Source organism: Dromiciops gliroides, chromosome 2 (assembly GCF_019393635.1).
Source record: "Dromiciops gliroides isolate mDroGli1 chromosome 2, mDroGli1.pri, whole genome shotgun sequence".
NCBI classification, from domain to species: Eukaryota; Metazoa; Chordata; class Mammalia; order Microbiotheria; family Microbiotheriidae; genus Dromiciops; species Dromiciops gliroides.
The window spans coordinates 625,941,644-625,967,975 of NC_057862.1; positions in this window are offsets into that span (position 1 = coordinate 625,941,644).

Here is a 26,332-nt window from a genome sequence, read left to right on the forward strand (position 1 = left end):
TGATGCTTTGAGAAAGTATATATATTTCTGTGGTGTTTAAGAGCTTTTTGGATGTATTGAATCATTATGAAAAATCAGTGTAGCTTCTTATCTATTATATTGATCAAGTCATTATTATTTTTTAAACTATAATTACCCTTGTCCTTTGTCTAATGTTTCAATTGAGCTATACCGATTTATACTGACGAATTCCTATTCAGTTGCTGAATTTCACCAGGAAGGGATTTCTACATTGTGTATGGATCTTTCCTTTGCTTCTGTCACATCTAACCTAGAATAGTATTTGTATTCCTGTCTTATCTTTCATGTTGTTGTAGAGTCCTTGAGTCAGGATTGTCCCTCTTTTCTTCTCTGTGTTTCCAAAACCTAGCAAATGCCTTTGCACATAAATTGTTCTGATTTAACAGATATTCTCCCATTTGTTTAAAAAAACATTTAAAAATTTTTAAGGAGCCGTTATTTTTGCAGCAAGGGCATGTTCTATCCTGATGTAGATAACAATCTTCCAATGGTTTATGAGCAAGTTTACAGAAATTCCTGACTAGAAATAAAATAAAATTTAAAAAATATATATTATGACCTGGTTGCCAACTCTTTGACAATAAATGTTTCTGAGCTTTTAAAAAAATGTTAGGAAATAATATTTCTCTCTTTACCTGTTACATATCCTCATTAGATTGCCATACCTTTGAAACAAAGGATGCTATGTTTGACATAGTATAGGGCTTTGCATATAGGAGCCTCTTAAGTAATGCTTATTGAATGGTCTCTGTTAAGTCTAATAGAAGTTCCTCTGACATTAATATGATATTAATGTAATGAAGGAATATGTTTTACTCTCTTTATTTTTATTCATTTTTTCATGTCCCATTTTATAATACTATAAATTTTTACAGTATGTTTTAAAGAAGATATCAACTCCACAAAGCTTCTCTTCTCTTCTCTTCTCTTCTCTTCTCTTCTCTTCTCTTCTCTTCTCTTCTCTTCTCTTCTCTTCTCTTCTCTTCTCTTCTCTTCTCTTCTCTTCTCTTCTCTTCTCTTCTCTTCTCTTCTCTTCTCCCAAGAAACCTTTCAGGGACAGCATGAAGTACTTCATCCCCTTACCTCCAACTCCTCCCCCTCTATGCCTAATAGACCTCTTTACATTTTGTATAATGACTGTTGGTTTTCTGGTACATGACCTAAGATATAAAAGAAATTGTCCTTTACATAGAACCATACACCTTCCAATTGTCCCTGTTAATCAGTTATTTAGAACAACTATTGAATACAACGAGGAAGGTAATAACATTTTTCCTTAGCCCCCATGGCCTCCAAACCCTTTGTCCATTCCCCATTGATTGGTGTGTCCCCTCTCCCTTCTGCCTTTTCCCCATAGTTTTCTTTACTCTTCTTTTTTCTCTATCACTTTCTCCCACAAAAAAGAAAAGAAAGCAACAACAAATACTACTAAAACAAACAAAAATAATCAACCTATTTTCATAGTCTTCTTTCACATCATAGTTAATGTTTTAAGAATATTTTAGAATGCAACCTGTTCCAGAAGAATTTATTTTATAATTGCTGGAGCCTTAAGCTAAGGAGATAAAGTTGTATAGAAGAATGTTGCATACATGAGTGGGTGAGAAGAATATATATACTCTTTCTACAGCCAAAATCACATAGAAGATATTGATGCCATATATCCTCCCTAATATAAATCCAGCCATATTAGAAACTTAAAGTTGAAATGTTATCATGAAGTTGAGGGTTTTGTCCTTTCTTCCCATTTCCCATCATTGTCCTCCTAGTGCACATGCAAATCATTCATCTGTAATAGGAACATTTTTTGAGAAAGACATAAAAACATGGACTAAAAATCTAAACCTCAGTAGTACAGGATGGGTTAATGAGCAGTTTATATTAACAAAAAGATCTGTAGACATGAAAGTTTTATTTAATTGAGAGATTTCCTTTCCCCAACAAAAAGCCACACTGTGACAAGATAAGACTTCCAGAAAGGCAAAAGTTTTAATGTCTCTGTTATAGTGTCCTGATAAATTCCACATATACACTTTTTTGTTCTGTTTCATTTGAAACTTTTCACAAAGAGTGGAGAAATTGAAGAGAGTCAAAGAAATGAGATATGTTTGTCTTGAAGAAGAGAAGGCTGCATGAATGTGAGAGCTGCCTTCAATTATTTAAAGGACTATAACATGGAAGATTGCATATTTGTTCTATAAAATAGAAGAGGACAGGGTTCAATTGCAGAAAGGCAAAGGGAAAATTTATAAAAAAAAACCATCCTCAAAGAAATTCCAAATTACTATATTTAGAAATAAAACCAAATCTAGAATATTCAGATCAAAGAAAAAAATCAAGAGAACATGAAACTACTATTAGTAACAATTAATTCTACTTTATAAAATAGATATTGGAATATGGTATACCAAAGGGCAAAACAAAAGGCTTATGACCAGGAGAAATATATTGAAGTCCTAATATGGGGTAATGGATGTATGAATGGAGAAAAGGTAACTTGTGACAGATAGATAGATGGATGAATGGATGGATGGATAATAAGGATTATAAACCAATTAGACTTTTGTAGGGAGGAAGAGTAAGGAGAAGAGGATAATATTGAAGTTGAGAATTTGGGTTGTTAGAAAATGATGGTGCATTCAAGAGATAAGGAATTTAGGAGGCAGTTTGTTTGGAAATATAATTTCTCTTGAGTTTGATGTATTTGGGAAACATCATGTTTAATATATCCAGTAGGACTCAAGTTCTATTCATGATAGAAACTAAGGCAGGATATATAAGGAAATAGCAGCATAGAGCTAAAAATTAAACTTATAGGAGTTAATGAGGACAGCAAGTGAGAATTTAAAAAGAAAGAAAGAAAATAATTTTGATCCCTGGGCAGAGCTTTGGGATATAGACACAGTTATAAAGTACAATATCTCTTTTTTTATTGAAACTTGATCTACTCATTAGAAGCAACAATTATCATTTACATTTCCCTAATTTGTGGAGGTGAGGATAACAAATCTACTTTGGGTTTTTTTACCTTTTATCATCATTATTTATGTTCATTATGTTGATAGGGGACGTAAGAATAGCGTATGTTAAATTTAAAATCTTGAAAAAAAAAGAAATTTGACTCTCATCTTTTACTTGTAACTTTAGGGAAGTTCCTTAATTTATCTAAACCTTAGTTTACTTATCTGTTAAATGTGAATAATAATAACAACCTATTTCAAAAGATTTTGTGATACTCAAAGAGAAAATGTATACGAATATTTTGTGAACGTTAAAGTGCTTTATAAACATATTCACTTATTATTAATTCCAATTTCCATTAGCAGACAGTAAGTTCTGCATGGTTCAAGAAGTGCTTTCTATATTTTTGTATCACTCATAGTACATAGCATAGTGTTCTTCACATATTTAATGCTCAATAAATATTTATATGCCTGAAAGAGATTAGCACTATCCTTCAAAGCATTCAGTGTGGAAGATGTGGGCATATTCCCCTATATCCAGGCTTGTGATTGCAAGTGGTAAAATTCTATATAATGGTGAGTGACACACAAGAACCTCCTCCTTACCCCCTCTCCTCAAGGCATAACCAGGATAGAATTTTCAACTGAGCCTGATGTGGGAATGAGAGATTGAAATAGACCAATGTACCTCTCATGATATTCTGAAATGATAAGAAACAATAACATGCAATAATCTTTCCAAGTTCAGGAAACAAATTAATAAAAAGAGTATTATGAATCCTTTGAAACACAACAAAAGGAGCCATAGTTAAAGTTTTAACAAGTCAGAGTCATTAGTTAAACTGATCTTGACAGCTTGATTTCACATTTCCAATCACACATGCTCAGAACAAAGCCTGGTTTGGGAGGCATATTTAATAGGTCCCTCTGCATTGGACTAATTTTCCTCAAACATTTCATTTCCCTCTCTTACTCTGGATCTGAAAATGCCATTCTCCATTTCTCTGGGCTATCCACATGTCTTTTGGCAGGGAGGGAATCATGAAGAAGCAGGTATCATCCCCTGCCCAAAATGATCAAAGGGATGTGTTTTTCAAAAGCACAAGTAGCAGTTATCTTCATTAATGATCAAATCAGAGCTTCTAATCTCCATTTCATTTCTTTCACTGTGGAAGACTGAAAGAACATGGATAGTAATAAGAAAAATGGAATTAATCAATGGAGTTAGGTTCTCAAATTTCCACTGCCTTGCTCGTTTTTTTGTCTTTATAATCTCAGGAAAGCATAGAATCAAAGGAAGTGGGTGGAGAGCCTAGATATGTAGGTGTTAGTATTGATTATAGCCACTATCTAACTAGGGTAAGTAGCAGTCTCTCTGTCCCACAAACTTTCCAAGTATAAATTAAATGATTGAACTGTGAATTTCTTCAGTCATTATGGAAAATAATTTGGAATAATATCAAAAAAGTTACTAAACTGTGCATAATATCCTTTGACCCTGTGATACCACTATTAGGTTTATAGCCCAAATAAATCAAGGAAAGATACAAAGGATCAATACACACCAAAACAAAGATCAACAAATTTTGTTATATAAGACTAATGTAATATTATTGTGCAGCAAGAAACAAAAAAAAAATCAAAAGTTTCAGAGAAACCTGGGAGCACTTGTATGAAATGATGTATAACGAAATGAGCAAAATCAGGAGAATCATACAGTAGCAACAATATTATAAAGACCAACAACTTTGAAATAATTTAGGATATGGATCAATGATTATTCCAGAGGACATGCTACCTACCTCCTAATAGATGGATTCAGGTGGTTAAATGAGAAATATACTTTTTTCTATAGTCAAAGAGGTAATTCATTTTACTTGGCTATTCATATTTGTTATAATTTGTTATAATTTTTCTTTTCATTTCTCTTTTCTGTCTAATTGGGAGCAGAGGAGGGAGAGGAAAGGAATGCTCATTAGTTTAAAATAAAATAAAAATATAAAAAACAAAAGGTAAATAAAATAATGATAAAAGTTTTTATACAGAACTTGTCAATTGTCATGCACCACGTTAAATACAGAGTATACAAATACAAGAAGGAAACTCAATAACTAACCTTAAGTTTCAAGGAGTTTTCTAAGCAAATTGGGGAACAATATATAAAGGTGAGCTAGAAATGGAGAGAGGTTTTGCATGGGAGGGGGTTACCATGCAGAGGCATGGTTTATAATTGGTCACAAAATGAAGAATACTACTGAAGAATAAAACAAATCAAACAAACAAAAATTCAGGAATAAAGACAAAACTGAAGATGAATCCAGAAATTATAAAGTCAAATGTTCTTATTTTACAAATGAAGAAACTGAATCCCAGATAGAAGAAATGACTTGTCCAAGGACACAGATATATGTGTGGTGAAAACATGATTTGGACTCAGGTCCTCTGCCTCCAGATCTATTAATCTTTCCATTTTACTGGGCTACTTTATTTTTTTCTTACACTATCCTAAGCACTAATGGGTTAACAAAATATGACATAATACACAGTTATTACTCTGAAGTCATTTGCAGAATAATTGTAGTGACAATTCATAAAGCAATGAAAAAGTTAAATTAATTCTTTATGCCTCTGTTTCTTCATCTGTAAAATGAGGTGGTTTAAAGAGATTTCCCAACCTGGTTTCTATTTTATATGAAGATGATTCCATAAGAAAATTTCATTTCAGTATTTTTTATCTCTTTATTATAAACAATAATTATTTCATAAGGCTATTTGGTGTATTAAAATGTATATTCTCATTATTTTCCTCAAATATCCCCACTCCATTTTTTGTTTAGAGTTATTTTGCATCACCAATATTCACTAAATCATCATTTCATAGGTTCTATCACTATATTTCAACATCAAATGTCTTTATGGCCAAATTACTTTGCTATGTCAGACAATTTGTATTTATTCTGTCACCATATATCTATATGTATGCTGTTTCCCCCAATAGAACGCAAACTCTTTAGGAGTGGGGGTTGTTTCATTTTTTTCTTCTTTGTATCACCAGCACCTAGCATTACATCTTGCGTATAATAGGTGCTTAATAAGTGCTTGTTTATTGATTCATGAGCTATAAGAATATAAGTTTTAATATTTTCTGATAATCTGTCTCTTCTACATACTTAGTACATTACTACCACATGCTGTCAGGCCCTCATTCCCACAGTCTCATCAGTATTTTTTTGTTGTTGTTGTTGGCTTTTCACTTTTGAAGAGGACCAGGACATTGGGAGGTGATGTCATGACTTGTAGCAATTTGGATTTAAGTGAGAGATGGCTGTGCAAAGCCACCAGCCTCACTCTCTCAAGAGCCATCTGAGTCCAGTGGCAAGACATACATCAGGATGACTGGAGATTGGCCTGGAAGTTTGAGGCAATTGGGGTTAAGTGATTTGACAAGGGTCACACATTAAGTGTCAAGTGTCTGAGGCCAATTTTGTACTCATGTCCTCCTGACTCCAGGTCCAGTGCTCTATCCACTATAACACCCACCTGCCCCCTCATCATATAGTGGTACAGTGAAATGACAGCTAAAAGCAAATATCTTTCTTCTCCATATACTTCCCTTCATGGTAGTTTCTCCTACAAATGAATGTCATTATTCTTTAAATCCAATCATCATCTTTCCTCATATCTTAACATCATCTTTTAGATTCAACCAATATTATGTGTTCCCTTTGTCTGAGCTTCTGTGTTGACTATTTGGGATACAAATATAGGTGAAAATAGACAAGCTTTTCACTGCTCACAGGAAGCATAGAATTTTGCGGGTGAGAAGGACAAGTACAAATGTGACTATTATACAGTAAAGGGAGATAAACACATTTAGATTGCTAGATGAAATGTTATTAGAAATTTGTAAGGGGAGAGATTAATTATACCTAGTATAGGGTGAAGACATCAGGAAATTTCACAGAGAAATTAGCATTAGAGTTGATCTTTAGAGAGAGTTTTCTTAATAGGTGGAAATAGGGGTGCATTGTTAATCAGTTCTAGGCAAGGGGGATGATAGGAATGAAGACAAATAGTAGAGGAAAGAATGACAAAAATATAAAAATATGTGTGTGTAGTAGTAGTAGTAGTAGTAGTAGTAGTAGTAGTAGTAGTAGTAGTAGTAGTAGTAGTAGTAGTAGTAATTTACTTTGGCTGGAGTCTAGAATATGTTAAGGAGAAGATGAAGTAGTATGAGATATTGCTAGATAAGTCTACTAAAGCAAAATTATGAAAGGCCTTGAATGTCACATTTATGAATTTATATTTTATTTAAAAGGAAATGGGAAGCCCCTGAAAGTTTTGAGAGGAGTAGTGACATATTTTAATAGTATATTAGGAAGATAATGCAGATAATTGCCTAGAGGATGGATTTGTGAGGATAGAGTCTTGTGGTAGGTATATCAATCCAAGTGAGAGGTAACAAAAATTTCAATTAAATTGGGAGTGGTAGAAGTAAAGAGGAGGGACAGTATGCAAGAGATATTGCAATGGTAAAGTGACAGAACTTGTCTACTGATTGGATGAAGGGGAAGAGTCAAAGATGACTTTGAGGTTGTAAGCCTGTGTAACTGGAAAGTTAATCATGTGATTAATAGGAGTTGGAAAGTTCAGAAGAGGAAGGTAGTTAAATTGGGTGGAAGGGAGGGAGGTTTCAGGTGTTGGGGAAGATTATGCTTTCAGTTTTAGACATGTTGATTTTTACTAACCAGAGAGACATGCAGAAAAAGAAATCCAGCTAGTAGGCACCAGAGTTCCAACAAAGAAATTGCAATCTGGAAGTGTAGATTTTGGAGTCAACTACATGGAGATGGCAATTAATGCCATCAACCTCTCAGTTTTCTAATGACTGCCACTAAACTCTACTTCTGAACAAGCACCTGGAACCAGAGAAGTAATGGGAAGAAAGAGGAGGGAAAGAGATTGTCTACTCTGCATTCTTCAAGGCAGCCTAGATTCCTGTGCAAGAGAAATCTAAATGAGGATGTTGAACTATATGCTCTCAGTAGTTCTTTCCAACTTCAGATCCTATGAATAGGACCCAGTACATTTCTTTTCTCTAGAAAGGTATTATGTGGGATAATTAAGGGGATGAAAGTAGAGAGGGGGGATGCTTCCATTGTTTTTGTTTTTGTTTTTGTTTTTGTTTTTGTTTGCTTGGGTTTGTTTTTTGTTTGTTTGTTTTTATGCTTTAGAATTTGTCATAGCTCTTTTATGGGTAATGTGATCACAAAAGAGTAATGAGAAATGCAATGTAAATCAGATAGTATTAATTTTAACATCTATGTAACTTCAAATCAAATCATTTTTCTTAAGTCACAAACTGGTATTATTTTTATACTTTCAGAAATAGTACTGCTCTTCCTTTGTTAGCTGAAATGGGATTAACCTACAAAAACATCAACCCAAATAACAGCAAGAGGGCACTGCACTGTCCATTCAAACATGAAGCAAATTACCACTGTGTCCCCCTTACAATTATCCTCCTGACCTGCAGAAGCTATATTATTATCCCATCATTTCAGTAATTGCATTTCTCAAAACTAGACCATTTTCTCTGTCATTGCTATTTTGAAAGCCTCAGTGTTGAACCATCTACAGTACGGGCCATCATTCATATCGAACTTAATTAGAAAACAGTTTGGAAGTTGGAGAGATTCCTAATTTAAATCAATTAAAGGGAAACTTGTCAGATTCATTTTAGGTTTGCTTATCTGCACCCTCACAGTAAGATAGAAGAGATCTGTCTTCTCCAATCTCACTTCTCCTCACACAGGTTTATGTCATAGTGTGCAGATCCAGGAAATTGGTAGCGGCAATTAGCAAGGAAGACTCCTGCCATGAGCAGAGAGAAGGGAGACAGAACAAACTTCAAGTATTGGGTGACAAGAAAACCATTCTGAGAATCCAAAATGGAAAATCTTTTGATGGGTTTGTTCAATGAAATTGGCATCTCTCAAGTCAATGGAGTACATTTGAGACTGATTCTCTGGCCCCATTTAATTTACTATCTGGAAGCTCAGCATCACTACTTTGTCCATACCCTAAGTCATAGTTTGTCATATTTAATTTAGTTATCAAGTAGGGCCTGAGTGTCAGACAGTGACTATTTAAGGGGCATATTCTATTTGCTGAGCAGATCATTACGAGGTCTTTTACCTTGCTGTTGCTAAAATAAATGTTTCCAGTTTTCACAGGGATTTACGTGAGACTCAATATCTATACTACTTTTAGATATTTTGCTTCTCACAGCCCAGTCTCCAGTAGGATTACATTTAATAAAGTGACTTGCTTGCAGGTAGTTAAGTGCATTCTGAAGTTATAATTACCTCTATAGGAAGGTTGAAATGTGTGGCCTTGTGCAATGATCCCAAACCAGGAATTGAAGGCTTAATACATACTGGGTCTCCACAGCCTAGAGGAAGGGGTTAGGGAGGCATTGAGGCAGTTATTCAGATAATTAGGATGCAAGGTTGTCTTCCATCATCTTTGTACATTGTTATTTTAATAGAGGTTACATTTATGGCAAATTTATTTTTTGACCTGAATTACCCAGTGAAAGATTTTTTTTCCCCCTTCACAAACAAGTCTTGTCTTCCCTATCAACTTGAAAGTTTAAAGATGATTTGATGTAGTGAAAAGAATGCTGTATGTGGGTTCAGAATACTTGAATTAAAATACCAGCTATTCCACTTATATATTATTTGACAATGGGTATTGTGGGGACCAATTTTTAATTGGGGAATGCTAGCTAAGCGGCTCACCGTAATATTGGGGCAAGGAAGGAGACTGGCAGCCTCCCTCAAAACAGAACAAGATTTATTTTAACAAGAATGAGCTTAAAAAAAAACTAGGATCAGTGGGATCAAGGGAAAGGAAATAAAATGGGGAAAGGGAAATTATAATACCTGAAAAAATACCACCACCCAGGAATCAGCTGAAAATACACAGCAGAATGCCTGTCGCTTTCCAGCTTCCACCTAGAATGCCCAATTCTCCTCCTCCAAAGCTAGAAACACCCCACACAGCCCTAGCCAATAGGATGGCTGCCCTGACAGTCACATGACTGCCCTCACTAGGCTTCCAATTATTATAATTTTTCCAGGCCCATGTAGGTGTCATCGAGTGGTGATGACATGAGGTGTCAGAGCCCTGGCAATGGCTACAACCAGTGGGTGGAGCACCATGAAGTTTGCAGAGCCCCAGGCCAGTGCACTCAGGGGCATTAAAATCCTCAATTAATTCTTTACAGTATGCTATAATTTGTCTGAATTTAAATTTTCTCCAGAAAAAAAAAAATGACTTCCATTACCTTCTTTATAGGGCTCAGGAAGAAACCACTATGTAAATCTGGAATGCTATGGAAATGTGAATTCTTATTATCTTACTGTCATTATCTTATGTAAATCAATTGCTCTTTCTCTTATATAAATAGTTCTCATCATTTAGCACAATGCTTGGTACATATTAAAAATTTAATGTATGATTTTTTGCATTCATCTAGTCATATATCCATTTATCGCTTTATCAAGTTATATAAATATTTCGGTTCAATTTTTTAACTATTAGAATACACACACACATATATATACATGTATATATATCTTTATCATTTCATATAGCTCTTCAATAATAGCAGATCCTGATTCAATACAGTTCAATTCAGTAAGCATTAATTGTGTTCCTACCATGCTATAACCACAATTTTTAAAGGGACAAATAATAATAAAATTTTCTTAGCAGATGATTGACTACTTGAATTCTGTGACATAACTCAGAAGACCTATTGGGGAGAAAGCAGCATTTTACTATTTTTCATGTCATAGGAGGATATTTTAACCACCAAAAACTCCCCTCAGACAGATTTTAGGATGTCACAAAATCATAGGATTTAAGAGTTGGAAGGGATGTGAATAATTATTTCATCCAATCCATATCTGAAAAGGAATCTCCTCTACAAAATATTGTAAAAAAATATCCATTTAGTTTTTTTCTTAAGGATCTCTAGTGAGGGGAGAATTCATTTCCTCCAGAAGGAGACTATTCCAATTTGGAATAACTCTGTTAGGAAATATTTCTTTACATGAAGCTTATATGTTCCTCTTTACAACTTCTAGCTCTCTGATCCTATTTCTTCCCTCTAGGACCAAACAAAACACACCCAATTCTTCTGCAAACATTTAATATTTTCATTAATTACCCTATATTCCCTCAAAATTAATTAACTTTTCAGGTAAAAATACATTGAATCAATCATTTTTACTCTTCTCTAGACAGCCCTTCAAAAGTTTGAGGATAGATATCATGTTTCCTTTACAATGCATTTCTCAAGCTGAATAGCTGTAACTCCTTAAACTAATCTTCAGTTGCCATGAACTAGGGACACTTCATTATCCTGGCTTCCCTTATCTTAACACTATACACCATATCAGTATTCTTCATAAAATACTTTATACCTTCACAAAGCAACTTTTCATTTGAATTTCATGCTATCTAAATTCATCACATTATCAAAATCCTAATGGATGTTATCTATTACTCTCAATAATATTCTTCTTCATTACTCAAAGATTGCATTCACTAGGAAACAGATGTTTGTTCCTCCTTCATCTCCTGGTTTCATATTAAGGGATTTCATTATCCATATAAATACTCTTTTGAATCCCTAATATCCAATTTTTTCAAATTATTCAGTTTTGTCATTGCAACCTCTAGGAAGTAAGAAAAGGTTCCTTTAGAAGGTACTTACTTTATTCATGTTTTCCATGTTCTCAAAGTGATTGCATTAAAGAAAATTTCTTAATCATTTTACCTGCAATGGAATTAATATCACATTAACCAGATAGACCTCATTTGTGGGTGTGACTTCTTAGGAGACTACACAAATGATCAAACTCTAATTTGATTAGCTTTTTGGATTTGAATCCTGGCTCTACTATTTCCTACTGGTGTGTTATTATGGAAGTAATTCAACCGATCTGGACTTTACTTTCTTCAACTTTGAAATGAGAGGGTTGTAGAAGATGAACTCTAAGCCTTTTCCAGCTCTAAATTAATAATACACTGATTACTAGTCTAAGGTTTTAGGTATATAGAGATGTATTTGAGGGCTTCTGTCATTAATAAATTTTTTATCTTGTTGTGGATAATGGATATGATCATTAAAGCATCAAGGGCAACAGAAATTTATACTACAAGGGTCCACTGAGAGGTCCATAAAATGAGTCATATAATTTCATAGGAGGATATTTTAACTGTGCATTGAGAAAATCAGAAAGGCCACAGAAGAAATTGGACTTTGTGTAGTCTCTAGCACTTAGATCACATAGAATAGAACTGAGAAAACATGTTATAGTACACATTGCTGCTGGACTCTCTAAGTATTGACTCCAGGCAAAGAGTCAGTATATTATGGAAGAAAGAGATCTGGCCTTGGAATCATGAAACTTAAGTTTGAATCCCAGAAGAAATTCAATGGGAATGGGAGAAAATATGTGGCACTTGAATAAAGGCTTCCTTTAAAAAAAAGTATTTCCTTTAATCAGTTTGCTACTCTTTTATCTGAATGTCTATAGTTTTATTGCGTATGGATATCAATGTAATACAGATGAAACTAAACAGATATTTCCATGTCATTTGAATACTGAAATAATGAAAAAGCATTTTATTTTCATTTTATTCAAAAATATTTTCAAAAGCAGACTCTACAAAGTATATTGGAAATATGAAAAGCCATCAACTGCTTCAAACACTTGAGCAGTTATTTTAGTTACCAAAGTAGTCCAATACATGAACAGTGGCACTAACACTGAAAAATACAGCAGTGGGCTTGCTTTAAAGGTAAAGAGATTCAACTGAGTTGTCTATTTATCCAAATCTTATCCAAGCCTGTTTTGGTCTCCAAAGTTGGACTGAGAATTTCATGAAAATAGAATTTCTCATGAGGTTTCCAAGAAATTCATTCAGGCAAGAAATATTAAGCAAATTGACTCTCACAGTATGTCTCCAATATCAATAGAAGAAATGCTGAGAAGAGCCCAAATATAGTTAACTGAGCTTTCTCAAACCTTCAATCAAATATGCATTAGGTTCAGTTCAGGGAGCTGCTCATTTTCTTTGAACCAGCTCACCAATTTCAAACAGGAAACGACACTTAGTCTGGGGCCTTGAAGCACATGCCACATGCAAGATTCTGAAATGGAGTTAAGGTGAATAGGCTGTGCAGGAGAGTGAATTTTGCCTTGCCTTTGTAATGATTGCCACAGGTGTTTGAAGCAACTGGTAGGGGTTGTGGGGCCAGATGTGATTCCAATGGTGTAGGGAGTCGTTAGATGAAGAAACTCCCTTTATCAATCTAGGTCAGAACTCTTTCTGAAATGTATACTCTCAGAGAATTGCTTAAAGGACTCAAAAGTTGAGTGACTTTGCCAGGGTCACACAGAAAGTACGTATTAGAGGCAAGTCTTGAATCCAGGTATTCATGGATCTTAGGTCAGTTCTAGTTTTTATTTTCCCATAGTGCTTCTTCTTTGAAGCAACAGAAATATGAAGATTGGAAGACTGCTCTCACTTCAATTAATGTAATTACAAGGTGTCAAGTATAAGGCTGGTCATAGTAAATGAAGTTATAAATGTGTGAACAAGATGCTTATGAATTGTAATCCTTTGTTGAAGTGAGAAATGCTTTGACTAGATAACGAAAATTTAGTTTGGTTTTAATAATAACAACAACATAAACAACAATTACACAAGATAACCACTGTCCGGGGGATCTAAATTATAGAGAAATTTCAGTTATTACTTAGTCCAACAGAGAAGCCTTCTATCAGAGAAGACTCAAGGCTCGAGAAATTCCTGGAAAAGGCAAAAATTTTTTATAGGTAGTAGAGGGCATCAAGAAATAGAGTAATGATAGAGAGAAAGTCCTCCTATTGTTTGCCTAGGCTATTGGAGAGATTGAACTAGTCACAATAAATTCAGAGCACACACTGAGGAAAAATATGACCAAAGATACAGCATTAAAGAAAGATAGCCACATGAGCAAGGAAGCACTTTCAAGGAACATGATCTTCTTGCACCAGAGAAGAATGCAGGCCTCATCATCTTTGTACTCTGCAGGAAGAGATGATTCTCCCATTGACACAGGAGAGTAAAAGTGTTCTGCATTCATATTTGGGGCAGATATTTTATACCAACAATTATTAGCATAACACTTTTGTAAGTACACATTTCTAAAATCTAAATGAAGTCTGACTAGCTGACTATTAATTGAAGGAAACTGATTGAGGCTTAGGAGCCATACATAGCATGAGAAATCCCAGTCCCTCAGGCCTATCTCTACACCCATGAGGACAAGAATCAACTACTCTTTTGGGATATGACCCGCTAAATTCAATGGAATTAAAGAAATATTCCCTGGATGGAGGGCTTACACATACACACACACACACGCACGCACGCACTGAAAACTCAATGGAAAGATAAAGAAAGGGGCAAATCTTAAAGTTTCTAAATAGGGTCAATACCATTTTATTTGGTTCTTTTCTTTCATCTTCAAAATGCTTTGAATAACTTGTTCCTTCAATGATGTGTCAGAGGAGGACACCAGTGAGATGACATGTAAAGTTAAACATATTTGGAGGAAGTGAAGGATATATGTACATATGCTTTATCATTTAAATTTTTCAATAAACACTTCCTATACTGTCTTATCATGGCAGAGAAGTGACCAAGATTTCTCAAGGCTATGTCAATGGAATCCAAATTTTTGCAGTTTGTAACAAAACTTTTGGGAAGACTAGGTGGCACAGTGAAGAGTGTGCCAGGCTTGAAGTTAAGAAGAATTCAAATGTGACCTCAGACACTTAGTAGCTGTGTGACACTGGGAAAGTCACTTAACCCTGTTTGCTGCAGTTTCTCATCTGTAAAATGAGCTGGAGAAGGAAATTACAAGTCACTCCAGGATCTTTGCCAAGAAAATCCCAAATGGGGGTCATAAAGAGACTGACACAACTAAAACTACTAAACAACAACAAACCATTTTGTAAAGGCTATGAATACAGACTAGTGATGAACTGCTTTGATCCTTTTTGATGAATAACCAACAAATTGACAACTGGGTGATAGGTTTTATTTTTTTTATGGTCACCAACTCAGGAATATAATGTACTAAATCATGGGAATATTTTTTCATCTGAATCAGTGGGAAAACAAAACTAAACAACAACAACAACATCAACAAAAAGTTACGCCCATTATAAAGACATAGATTTGGACCTGGAAAGAACCTGAAAAGCCATTTACTATGACCTTTTTCACTTTACAAATGCATAAAATGTAGCCTGAAGAGGTTAAGTGACATGCCTGAAGTCATAAAGATAGTGAATTGCAGAAATGATATTTGGATCCAAGTATTCCAGCTGCAAATCCATTATTTTTTTTTACCTTTTCAACTGTGCAATGATGCTTCCCCAGTTGATGAAATAATGAATTCTTGAAGTATAAAGAAAATATCATTTGCATACCATTTATATGCAGATAAAGGATAATTTATCACATTTGAAAATACTTTTCATTGAGAACAAAGAACTATATTCAACAGTGATTTTGCAAATCATCAGTAAATATATCATAAATACCTATTATTATCAGTGGTATTCTGGATTTGGAGTCAGAAGACTTGGATTTGCTTCCTGGTTTTACCATTTGCTACCAGTTAATTGTTTGGGAATTCAAACTCCTGGCTTCATTTTCTTCATCTTTAAAATGAGGGAGTTGGGGTCATAATCTCTAGGAAATATCAAACTATTCCAGTATCTTTGCCAAGAAAACACCAATGAGGTCACAGAGTCAAATATGATTGAGTAACAAAAACAAAAAAGTTAACTTCCATATCTACTACTATAATGTTTTGATATACCATGCTTAGGTCTGGGGATATATAAATATGGCCTCTGCCACTACAAGCTTTCTGTCTCCTTGGGGAGATACGTTATGACCATTAAAATATCAAAGGCAATACAAGTCAAAATTGAAAGGGACAACTGAATTGTTTAGACAATGGGAGTTATAGGATTTCATAGGAGGGTGGCATGGCTGTAGTTTACTATAATCAGAAAGTTAAACTTCAGCTCTTGTCGTGTGTCTAAGACTTTGATTATATAGAACACTAAGAAAATGTGTTATACTATTAACAAATGGTTTACTTTCTAAATATTGTCTATTCCAGATTGGGAGGTAGTATGTTTTAAAGAAAAGTGTTCTGGCCTTGGAATAATAAATCTTCGGTATAAATCCCAGTTCAAACACAAGCCATAATATTTTACTTTTTGGGCCTATTTCTTCATCTGTTAAGTGAACATAATAACATTTACACATCTTTCCTTGTAAGGTTATAGTGGAGAAGGTGTTTTGGAAACCTTAAAAGTGTTTTCTAAATGTTGGTTGTTAACATATGTTGACGCTCATTCTCTGACCTTCATCTGAAGGATTATCAATTTTCAAGAGCAGAGAGGACATTGGAGGAGCAAATCTAGGTGATTTGTGACTTTCTTAAAGCCTTGAAGAACAGTAGCTTCTTATCCAAAAGTTAACACTTTTTCCCCCTTCATAAACTATTCTGACTTTGCTAGCTTGCTGGTTTTCATTGTTTGCCATTTTCTTTCTCTTTTCCTCACTCTAAGCATCTATAAGCCACACTGTCTCTGAAAGTGACTGGAAAAGTACTCAGGCTTTCCAACAAAGAAGCTTTTTTTTTTTTTTTTTGGCAAATATGTTGCACTAAACCTGAGTGTCAGGGTTTCAAAGCCTCCCCAAGGAGTCTTGAAAACATATCTAAGGAAAGCCAAAGGAGGGATTATACATTCTCTTCAAGTCAGCTAGATGATTCTTCAAAAAAAGGTAAGGCCATATAAAGAGTCAGTTGCTTATCCTAGAAGACCCTTAGTTAAAAGGGAAAAATCTTGTAGAAAAAAGAATATATGACTCTTCCTGTGGAAAGTGGTTCAGTTCAAGTAAAAATCATCTTTCCCTATTGCACAGAGTTTAATAATAAAAAAAGTAACACTTCAAAATTCTTTTTATTTCATAAGACAGATAATAATGTAAAAAAATTAGTAAAAGAGAAAAGTAATACATTCATATTATATGAAGTTTTCCTAATGCCAATCATAGGAGCAACTAACTAGCACTGTGGAAAGAATGCTGGGCCTGGAGTAAGGAAGATATCTTCCTAAGTTCAAATGTGGCCTCAGTCACTTACTAACTGTGTGAACCTGGGAAAGTCACTTAACCCTGTTTAACTCAGTTTCCTCTTATATAAAATGAGAAGGAAAACCCCAAGTGGGATCAAAAAGAGTTGGACACAACTGAAAAATGACTAAGCAACAACAAATGCCATTCATATTTATGACAATTTTTTCAAACCCTGAGAAAAGTTAGATTCCTAGAAGTATAACTAAAAGGTTTTATGCTATAAAAGGAAGGAGATAACATAGGTTAATGACTCAGTCCTACCATTTAGAAGGCATGTGACCTTGGGTAAGTATCTTGACTTCACCTCCATTTTGTCAAATGGAGATAACATCCACCCTACTTACCACTGTTCAATTCACTGAATCTCTGAGCCTCATTAAATTTGATAATCTGGAGGTAATGATATTTGTATGATCAATCTCATAAAATATTTGAGGAAAGCATGTTATGAATTGTAAAGCATAAACAAGAGTTGTTATTAATAAAATAATAGAAATGAGTCATGGTAACAATAATGAAAATTAAAAAGTGTAAGGGTTAAAATTCTAGCTATACTATCTATTCCCATATGAAAAAATGCTCTAAATCTCTAATGATTAGAGAGATGCAAATTAAAACAACTCTGAGGTACCACCTGACACCTATCAGATTGGCTAAAATGACAAAAAAGGAAGATAATAAATGTTGGAGAGGCTGTGGGAAAATTGGAACACTAATGCATTGTTGGTGGAGCTGTGAGCTGATCCAACCATTCTGGAGAGCAATTTGGAATTATGCCCAAAGGGCGATAAAGCTGTGCATACCCTTTGACCCAGCAATCCCACTTTTAGGTCTTTTGCCCAAAGAAATCATGGAAGGGGGAAAGGGACCCACATGTACAAAAATATTTATAGCTGCTCTTTACGTGGTAGCAAGGAATTGGAAGTTGAGGGGGTGCCCATCAATTGGGGAATGGCTGGACAAGTTGTGGTATATGAATACAATGGAATACTATTGTGCTGTAAGAAATGATGAGCAGGAAGAGTTCAGAGAAACCTGGAGGGTCTTACATGAGCTGATGATGAGTGAGATGAGCAGAACCAGAAGAACATTGTACATAGTATCATCAACATTGAGTGTTGACCTACTGTGATGGACTATATTCTTCTCACCAATGCAATGGTACAGAAGAGTTCCAGGGAACTCATGATAGAAGAGGATCTCCAAATCCAAGAAAAAAAAAGAAAGAAAGAACTGTGGAGTATGGATGCTGATTGAACCATATTATTTCTTTTGTTTTGGGTGCTGTTGTTTGTTTTTTTCTTTCTATTTTGAGGTTTTGCATCACTGCTCTGATTCTTTCTCTTGTAACAGGATTAATGCAGAAATAGGATTAATGTTATTATGTGTATATATATGTGTGTGTGTATATATATATATATATATATATATATATATATGTATATGTATAGAGATATATAGATATAACCTATATCAGATTACCTGCTGTCTAGGGGAGGGGGGAGGGAGGGGTGGGAGGGAGAAAAATCTGAAATTGTAAAGCATGTATAAGCAAAAATTGAGAACTGTCTTTAAATGTAATGGAAAAAATAAAATACCTCATACATTAAAAAAAATGCAAAGCAAAATTCTAGCTATACTGTCTAAAATGTGTAATGAGTGGTCACCAATAAATTATAAGCTTTAGCAAGAGTTAGACTTTTAAGCATTTATTAAGGAGAATAAGAATTTGGTAAAGAGAGAAAGGCCTAGATTCATCTATCTATTAAAGGGAGAGAGTATTCCTATCTCTGCTCTCTGCCAGATTCCACACAAAAGAGAGTGAGCCAGCACGCCAGCCTCCCCCTTCCTCCTCCCACAAACCAACATCACTTCCTGATGCCAAAGAAAGCCACATGGTCCTGCCCTCAGAGGCCCTCTCCTCATGGCGGAGCTTTTCTACAGTAAGTCTCCAGCAGGTGGCATCCTTCCAATCTTTACAAAGGCAACTCCTACTAGGCATATACCACAAAGAGTACAGTAGGCAAATTATACGCATTTGCTACTTGTCATATCCCATAAAGGGTTTATATTACTATATTTATAGCAACACTTTTTGTATTCGCAAAGCACTCAGAGTTAGTGTTCATTGATAGGAGAATGATTCGGTAAAGTACACTATATATAAATAATAAGGGAATATGTGAAATGATACTGAGCAATATGAGCAGAATTGTAAAATAATTTTTATGGTGTTAATATTAATCCAACTTCAAACAAAATTTGACAGTCTTTTTTTTTTTATGGGGCAATGGGGGTTAAGTGACTTGCCCAGGGTCACACAGCTAGTAAGTGTCAAGTGTTTGAGGCCAGATTTTAACTCAGGTACTCCTGAATCCAGGGCAGTTGCTTTATCCACTGCGCCACCTAGCCGCCCTTAAAATTTAACAGTCTTAATCAATGGAGTATCCATTTGTGATTTCAGAAGACTGGGTAAAGTATTATGTTTCTCAACTCCTAGATTAGAAATGATTCATTATAACTGAGACATAAATGTGAAACACGACCAGTTCATTGATGTGTGCGTGTGTATGCTTTACTTTATTGTACTTATTTTTTTTTAAGAATTTTTTTTTCTGGGAGAAGAAAGTGAATAATTGAAAAGTGATAACAACATATAAAATATGCACAATATTTATTAAACTTACCCTCCTAGTCTTATTGTGCATTACTCACCATCATTCCTTTATCCTTTGGTCCAGCCAAACCAGTCTCCTTTTCTCTCAGACATGACATGACATGACACCATCCATCTCTAAATCCTTGTGCAAGCTTCCCTCAGAGCAGAAATATCAGAATGCTCATCGTCTCTCTGTCTAAATCTGTTTTCCACTGTAAAAGTCAGCTCAACACAGCCTCCCAAATGGAAACTTTTCAGGTCACCCCCAGTTGCTACAGTTCTCTCCCAACATCTTCCTTTGATTTATTTTTTTGTGTATACATATGTGTACAAGTTATCTTTGATAGAGTATAAGTTTCTAAAAGGCAAGTATTATATTTTTGTATTTATATCATTAGGAGATAGCACTGCACCTGGTACATAGTAAAATTATTAGATGCTTGTTGATTGAAAAAATGGGAAAGAAATTCAAATTAGAAACTATTTGATAGGGGAAAAAATAAAAACCTTGGTAAGCATGAGATTTCTTACTTCTTGTAGTTATATTGAGTTGGAATTATTCAAAGAATACAATTATTTGAAAGTACCTCCACTGTGGGGCAAGAGAAAGAATTGTAGTAGATTGCTTAGAGATTAACTACTTAAAGTACTGAGGAAACCCCTACCTTGCCCAACTGAAGCAGTTTATGTGAATTTTATTATAGTGAGCTAATATAGTATAGTATAGAATAGGCTACAGAGTGTAACATTTACTATCTTAGATGCTTCAGAAAGCCTAAATTGCATTTGCTGTGCAAATGAAACATCATGTTAGTATACAAGGTATTGTTCACATTCATTCAAAGGATTAATTTAAATTCTTAGAGTTAAATGTGAGGAGGAACAGTGTCCCAGGATTCATGAACAACTAAAAAGGTATGGAAAGCAGGAAGGTGGCAAAGTGGATAAAGCACCGGTCCTGGATTCAGGAGGACCTGAGTTCAAATCCAACCTTAGACACTTGACACTTACTAGCTGTGTAACCCTGGGCAAGTCACTTAACACTCATTGCCCTGCAAAAAAACCCCAAAACAAACAAAAAGAAAAAGGTATGGAAAGGGTAAATGAAGTGATAGATGTAAGGAATATTAAGGAGGCCATTTCAGCTGAACTAAAGAGGATCTGAATGGGAGTAATGTATGATATGGATGGAAAGGCAGAACAAGTCAAGAAAAGTCAAAGCAACAAACTTTTAAGATGTTCTTACTGTGCACTAAACACTGCTTTACACTGGACATGCAAAAGAAAGTTATATGTGTGTGTATGTGTGTACTTACACATTATATATATACACACATATAGACACATATACATATATATTTATATGTAGCAGTATCTGCCCTCATTGAGCTCCCAATGTAATGGGGAGATAGTATTCAACAACTATGTGCAAATGAGATATATATGGGAAAATTTGAGAGTAGTCTTAGAAGAAAGGCAGTAAGATGAAGGGGACCTGGGAAAGGTTTCTTGATTAGGTTTTAGGATTTTAGCTGAGACCTGAAGGAATCCAGGGAAGCCAGGAGGCTGAGGGGCTATGTATTAGAATGGTCCTTAGAAAGTAAACATAGGAGTTTGTATTTGATCCTAAAGGTTGTAGAGGACCATTGGCATTTATTCAACAGGGTAATGAAATAATTAGACCTGTGCTTTGAGAGAAATTATTATTTCTTATATTAACAATCAATTATTGAGGCAGCTAGGTGGCACAGTGGATAAAGCACTGGCCCTGGATTCAGAAGGACCTGAGTTCAAATCCAGCCTCAGACACTTGACTCTTACTAGCTGTGTGACCCTGGGCAAGTCACTTAACCCCCATTGCCCCTCAAAAAAAAAACAATTATTGAATTACATTGAACTGAAGGACATTGTTGATGGATGAGATTGCCCCAATCTCATTCCCACCTTCCCTCCCCCATTGCCTTTCCATCCTGGGTGGGAGATGCCACCTAACTAGAGAACCTTAAAGAACAAATTAATCTAAGGTGAATTCTGGCCAGCTGTATTTCGCTTAGGCAGATCTGAGCAGAGGTGTTCCCCCTTTTGTCTAGACTGCCCTAGGTAGGGGTAGTCTGGCTAAGAGATAAGTCTCTTTGTCCAAGACTGAGTGATCAGAGCCACATCCCTCATTTGAATAACCCCACCTCTCATTATAATATTCATCCTCATAAATTGTTAATCAGTCAAAGTTGATTGCCACCTTCAGGAATACCAGCTGTTCCAAGAGTATATAAGCATTGAGTGTATTACATGAGGGGTCTTTAGCATTCCAAGAGGTCCAGTGACCCTTTTTTATTAATTATTAGCTAGCACAATTAATAAAATGATTAATTATCTAGAAACAATATTTTTCAAACTTTTTAGGCTATTTATTTTGACAGGTATGTAGAGAACTGATCAGAGAGGGGACAAACCATGGGCAAGTATAATAATATGTGAGATATTGAAATAGTACAGGAGAGAGGGGATGAGAGACTGGGTTAGTACAGAGGTTATGTGAGGGGATACCAAGGGATGTAGGCTATGGAGGCAAAAATGGCAAGATGACTACTGTATCACATTTATGTGTCATGAAATAATTTTCTATGTGATTTTAATGTGTTGGATTGTTATGAGAAAATGACATCAGAAATTTTAAATTTCACTAGAAGTAAGATTTTTTTTCTTTGATCTTGTGAGAATTTGACCTCCTTGATGTCAGGGATTGTTTCAGTTTTGTCTTTATATCCAGAGGAACTTGCACAGAGAATTGCATATAGCAGGTGCATACATACTCGGTGACTGATTGATAAATTAGTAACCATTGCTGTATTGGCACAGGGTAGGAATTTTAACAGCATATATGATTTGTGTTCTTTATTGTGCAAGATGGAAGATGGTGGAAGCCACTAATAGTGAGGCATTTTATTCTTTTCCCTCTGCCTTTGAGACCAATAAATAGGTAGATCTCTTTAGAAAAAAACCTGGAGACTATAGGAGAGGATAGATGATAATCCATACTTTTGCACTAAAGTCATTAGAAATTTAGAATTGTACTTTTTTAATTTCAATTTTGCTTCAGTACATCTTCCTAAGCTCTGTGGAGACTGAATGAATTTAGTACAGAAGAGACTGGAGGGAAAGCAGTACAATCTGGTAACTGAATCATTACTGAATATAGTAGCACATGAGAAAAACAAACAAACAGAATTATGAGTTATTCCTGGAACATTCTCAACCCTATATAGGGACTGAGGAAAACACTAGGAATGGGTTTGATCTGGGTGCGCACAAGTAAGTGAGTGAACTGGTACCTCAGAAATGGTGGGTTGTCTGTGGACCAAATGAGTTGATACAACAAACTTCATGATGTCCAGATGGTTTCCCAAGATACAGAACTCCAAGTAGCTACTATAGTCAACTTCTGAAACACTGGCTCTGTGTGTATATAAAGTCAGGGAGCAAAAACTTCATATTAATACTGCTATAATGTTACTTAATTTTTCCCCTGCCTTTCTTTGTGATTATCAACAATTTTGTTTACATGATTTGCTAGTGTAAAATCAGTTTCTAAAAGGGCTTGTGTTCATCTTTTTTATCTGGTTCTATTGCCATTCTAATTAACACGTTGTTTTAATGTAGGGTAACAGCATTATTCAATTTTGACTTGTTTCTTATGTTTTTATGTTAAAAATGTTTCATTTCTATCTCTTCCTAATTTTCTACAATTCTTCTAGGATATCTTTACTTAAGATCTCACCTTCCTTCTAAAGCCTTTCTACTTATTCAATATTTAACCTAAAAGAAAAAACACTACAATAACAACTACCCCTTTCCTAATTCAGTCCTGTCTTTGCATACATATATAACTTGTAGAAATATAAAGACAAGAGAACTTGCTTATGTGAGATATTTCCATTCAATTTCAAAGGTTTCTTGGGATCTGTCTATACAATCACAGAAGCAAAATGTTTCATTCCCTTCTGTGCTTCTGACTTCCCTGGCTTTGACTACAGTCCCATGTCTTAGCTACAGTCTCACCCTGAAACTCCCTCTGTTCCTCATTTTGGAACATTCAACAGAACTTGGGTCTACCCACTTCTCCTGTTGAGGAGTATTTTTTTTTAGCCTTTCCTCATTTTTACAACTCTCCTAATATGGTTTTCTTTATGATATTTCAAAAGAAGAAACTGAGGAACAAAGAGGTTAATTGAATTGTCTATGATCACATAGTTAATGATGGTCAGGGACAGGATTTAATCATAGGCTTACCTGATCAGCATTCTATCGATTATATGATGCTTTATCCAATTCTCCAAATTCAGTATGACCAAAATAGAGCACTAATTTAGTCCTCTTTCTAGAACAATAACACATTAACAATGAACCTTGCATTTTTAATGAGTTCTTAGAGCAAGGGTTCTTAATATTTTATCTAGTTATTTTGTTTTGGGGTGAGTGCCTGAGTGCACCCACCTTTGTGTGTTTGCACATGTGTGCATAATGGGCCACTTTGGAAATCTGTGAAGCCAAAGACCTTTTCTCATAAAAGTATTTTAAAATATAACAACAGTACCCATAAGGTTTAACCTTGAACTCCAGTTAAGTATCTCTGTTTTAGAGGGATTTTGAGAGGTTTTTGAGAAAAAACATTATGAACACTGCATCAAATTACTTCGGATAGCTGGGTGACAACGATGGGTTGATGTTATTCTCTGTTCCCTAAGGGCTTCTGCAACCCCTTTTCCCCTCATTTCCATAAATTGTAAGGGATCTACACTCTAAACAGCCATAAGTGCTAACACAACATATCTGGATTTATTGGCCTGTATGGTCAGACTCGAGATGGAGCCCACACAAATTCACTACCTATCTAAAGTCTGTGATTTGGAAAACAAATCTGGTGAAGATGAACTGACCTTCTCTCAACTTTTATGGCTTGCTTATTCCTGGTTTGGCAACACATGGAAATTGAACTGCCATTTGCTCCACTGAGCTTGCGATATTAGCAATGCTATGAATTAATTTTCCCCCTCAAATTGTTCTATTTAAAACATTTCTTAGGTTGGAATTAAGTTGATAAAAGAAAAAAAAAAGAAATTATTTCTCCCTCTATGACACCCCCTTTTTATTTTTACAAATTACCAAATGATGAGTATAAGAGAGAAAAGATAATAATAATTTTTAAAAATTTGGCTTTATGTTAGCAGTTTGAAGCAGATACAATGAAAAAATGCATTTGGGGGATTCAAATGATTATATATATATATATATATATATATACACAAAGACCATTCTTTTCTTTTAAGCATTTAAAAAATGATAAACAAGAGGTTGAGTGAGCAAATTGGTTTTCAGCATATAGGATGAACATAATATTTGCTAAACACAGGTGTATATCTGTCCTTCCCTAAAATGACATACTACTCTCTGAGTACATGAACAATTTGATTTATCCTACTACCACCTTGTACATATCTCACTGAATCAATATTCAACTGGGAATGCAACATCCAAACTGTTCTTTGCTGAAGAATCTTAACATTGAAAAGTATCCTAAATATCATTTATTGCCATGGGTTACTTGATGTGTTAATTATTTCTATAGCATCTCTGATCAACATAACACTGGGCTTGAACTCTATCTCCTTAAAAAGCTTTTCTTATGGAACCTATCAAGCAATCAAAGCTAGAATTTATAGACAGGGGTTCAGTGTAGAAGATGATTAGCCCCCATCTCTACTATGGTAGGTACCTTACAAAAATTATCTCACACAACCCTTGGAAGTATGTGCTACTGTTATGCCCATTTTAAAAAGTATGTGCTACTGTTATGCCCATTTTAAAAAGGAGGAAACTGAAGCAGACAGAGGTAAAATGACTTGACCAGAATCATATAGCTAGTGAGCTTCTGAGGCAGAATTTGAACTAAGATCTTCCTGAGTTAGGCAACTGAATGGCACAGTGGATAGAGCACTGAGCCTAGAGCCAGTAAGGCTTCTTTTCACTCACTACATTATATGACCCTGGACAAGTCATTTGACTTCAATTTCCTAATCTGAAAAATAATAATAGCACTTAACTTTTAAAGTTGCTGTGGGGCTCAAATGAGATAATGTTCATAAAACTATTAGCAGAGAACCTCCAAATGATGGCCCAGCATGGCGTGCTATGCTTTATGAGCCAAGAAGAATTGAAGTAGCTCAAAAGAAACACAAGGTGTGCAATTTTAGAGAATCCATCTGAAAAGTTCACATGGACTATTTGTGCCCAAACTGTGGTAGAGTATTCTGAGTTTGAACAGACACAGTCAGACACACAGTAACTTGTCTCTAACATAGCAATGTCATTTCTGTTCTCTAAGAGAACAAAGGACAGT